This window comes from Apis dorsata, unplaced genomic scaffold, assembly GCF_000469605.1.
Source record: "Apis dorsata unplaced genomic scaffold, Apis dorsata 1.3 scaffold_444, whole genome shotgun sequence".
In the NCBI taxonomy this organism is placed as follows: Eukaryota; Metazoa; Arthropoda; class Insecta; order Hymenoptera; family Apidae; genus Apis; species Apis dorsata.
The window spans coordinates 292,149-295,015 of NW_006263692.1; the positions used below are offsets into that span (position 1 = coordinate 292,149).

General features: G+C 25.1%; 1 protein-coding gene across 2 annotated transcripts in view; it reads right to left on the reverse strand.

The window, feature by feature from the left end:
• The window catches only part of LOC102677941 (protein yellow-like), a 15,184-nt gene that overhangs the window by 7,878 nt on the left and 4,439 nt on the right, over positions 1-2,867 (reverse strand). The window contains exon 1 of one of the 2 annotated variants that reach the window (XM_006619855.2): positions 1-111. The exons of the other annotated variant lie outside the window; for it this stretch is intronic. The gene's annotated coding sequence lies outside the window, so the exon portion shown is untranslated. Of the gene's footprint in view, positions 112-2,867 lie in introns of those variants that run through there. 2 annotated transcript variants of the gene reach the window in all.

Consider the following 2,867-nt stretch of genomic DNA (forward strand, 5'->3'; position numbering starts at 1 on the left):
CTCAAATGTACGAAGTGCGTTTCCTCAAGGTGACCCACTGACTCTTTCTGTTCCCTTGACCACAATAATTTACTCGAAAATTAATCGAAACGAATAATATTCTACATTTATGGAATGAAATATTTATTTTCTTCTTTTCGAAGAAGAAACTCGAAGGAATTTTTTTTTTTTTTTTTTTTTTTTTTTTAATTCTAAACGAAGAATCGCGAGTCGTGGTACACGCGACAGTGAAATGAAGATGTTCAGTTGGGATGAGAGCGAGGATGTTATTCGACTGCCATATTCACTATCCGGGTCATAAGTGTGTCTAGATGTACTACGAAAGGAGAGAATGGCGAATCCCTTCTCTTAGAGAAGATTTTCCCTCTCGTCCGCGGTATAGGTCATTGGCGGCGGGTTCATGGGAGCCCGTGTTCGTGAAATGTAGAAAAAGGGATCCGCCTATATCTGCAACAATGCCAAACATTAGAATGTTGCGAATGTGTAATGCTTTCAATTAGGATTGTGCTCTCTTTTTATTTGAAATGGAAATAACAGATGAGAAAAAGAAATGATTAATAGGAATAAAATAAGGAATGAAGATGTTTGCAAATGAATAGTAAAATTTTATTTGAGAAGAGATAATTAATTGACATAAAATAGAAAAGAGAGATAAAAAATGATTATTGAATATAGAGGATAGATGAGATGAGAGGAAGAGATAATTGTTTGAAATATAGTAAGAAATATATTTTTATTTGAAATGAGGATGTAAAATAAATTGCAAGTAAATTTGAAAATTTTACTTGAAAAATGAGTGATTGTCAAATGATTTATTTATCAAATTTGATTAATTCAAATAATAATAGAGAATAAATAGAGGTAATAAAATAGAAAATATTAAAATAAATAATTATTCAAAAAATATTATTTAACATAATTATTATTCAATATAATTATTTCAATAAGAATTTATTGTTTGATTTGAACTTATTGAATTTATTTTTGATGCCTTCATTTGAAAGTAAAGAAACTAATGGAACAGCTTCTCTGTGACATTTGAGTGTACTTGAGAATGAATTTAATTGGCTACGTATGGGCTATTATGGTTGCAAATAAGTTTATTTCATGACTTGTTACTTTCACAGTGACATTCTTCTAAAGTTTTTGAAATCTTGAAATTGTATTTGACAATATTTTTTTACTAATTGATTTAATTTCCAAATAGAGAAAACTATTTTAAAAGATTTAATATTAATATAATAAATATTATCATTTTATATATTTTTTTGTATGTTACTTAAAATGAGTTACAATATATATATTAATATTTCAATGAAAAAATAGACATTTTATAATTATTTATCTCAAAAATAAAACAAAAAAAAGATATTTGAATGAAATTTTTGAAAATTTTATTTTTTTGACAGCCAAAAATTTTTTTTTTAATAAAAAATTCCTAATAATCCAAGATTCACTTAAAATTTTTAGAAGCATTAAAAGTTTTTTTTTTTGATATCCCATTTTCTTCTATTTTTACATTTAAAATCAAATTAATTTCAATTTCAATTTAAATATTTACTTAAAATTAATTTCAAAATCACTAAATAATAATTCAGAATTGAAAATGATCGATTATATATTAAGCTAAGATAATCATAGACAAGCAACAATTAATTACAGAATGATTATATAATCGTCACTATTACCTTCACATCGTAAATCATATACCTTACGTATAATATTCTTACAACACTGTCAATTATAAAAACGTAAATATAATGATCGAATATTTATTCTTTCTAATTAACTTTTTTTCTTTCTATTATTCTCAAATAAGAGTATGACGTCACATGCTCAAAATTACCGAACAAGAACAATACGTTATTTCTCTTTTCATTAAAAATGATTCAATTCCTTTATAGCGAATTTCTGTAAAAAGAATAACGTGTCATTACATTATCATTGCTAGATTAAACAGACACACGTCACGTGACATAATGCAACGTTATCTTTGGTGAAAATCTACTCACGTACTTCTGCCTAATATAGTAGTGGCAGTGAGGATAATATAATGTCATGTATATGGAAATTCAGGAATAGTGTATTCCTTCAGCAATCTTGCTAAATTTTCATTTAACAATCGTGATTGATTCAAAAACTGTAAAACTTGAAAATAATGCGTTGTATTTATGTTATTGGATCTGTGGGATTATTGAATATTAGAAAAGTCATACATTTATTGTATAAAATTGATAAATTTGAAAATAGTTTAATAAATCATGAATGAAGTCAAAAGAAAATATAAATTTTTAAAAAAAATATAAAATAGTAAGTTTTAAATTCTATTATTATAAAATTTATAATTAATCATTCAATTATTAAATTATTATTAAATTAAAATACTCGAAGCGAATTTTATTATCTTTTTTTATATAATTTAAGAATGTTTCGAAAGAATGTTTCAAGACAATTGAATTTAAAAAGCTTTGTTGAAATAAAAAATAGGTAAAATAAAATCCATTAATTCAGACATATAAAAAAATTGAAATATTCATTTTATTATTGTTATAACAAAAATAATTGATATAATGTAACACTGTTGATAAAAATTTATATAATTGAATTTGTATAATTTGCATTTGTAACCATAATATTTCTTATAATTTAGTAGTGAATTTGCTACTTGCGCCGATGCTCGATATTTAGAGCATGTTTTGAGCAATCGTTTGATGTTGCGAAATGAGGAATCTGTTCGGCCGAATGCATTGGAACATCGTTACGCCAGCATTAATCTCGTGAGAACTCTTTAGTTTCTTCGATCGAGGTAGTTAGATATAACGTGAGCCATGAAGAAAAGGAAAAAAAAAAAAAAAAAAAAGAAGATG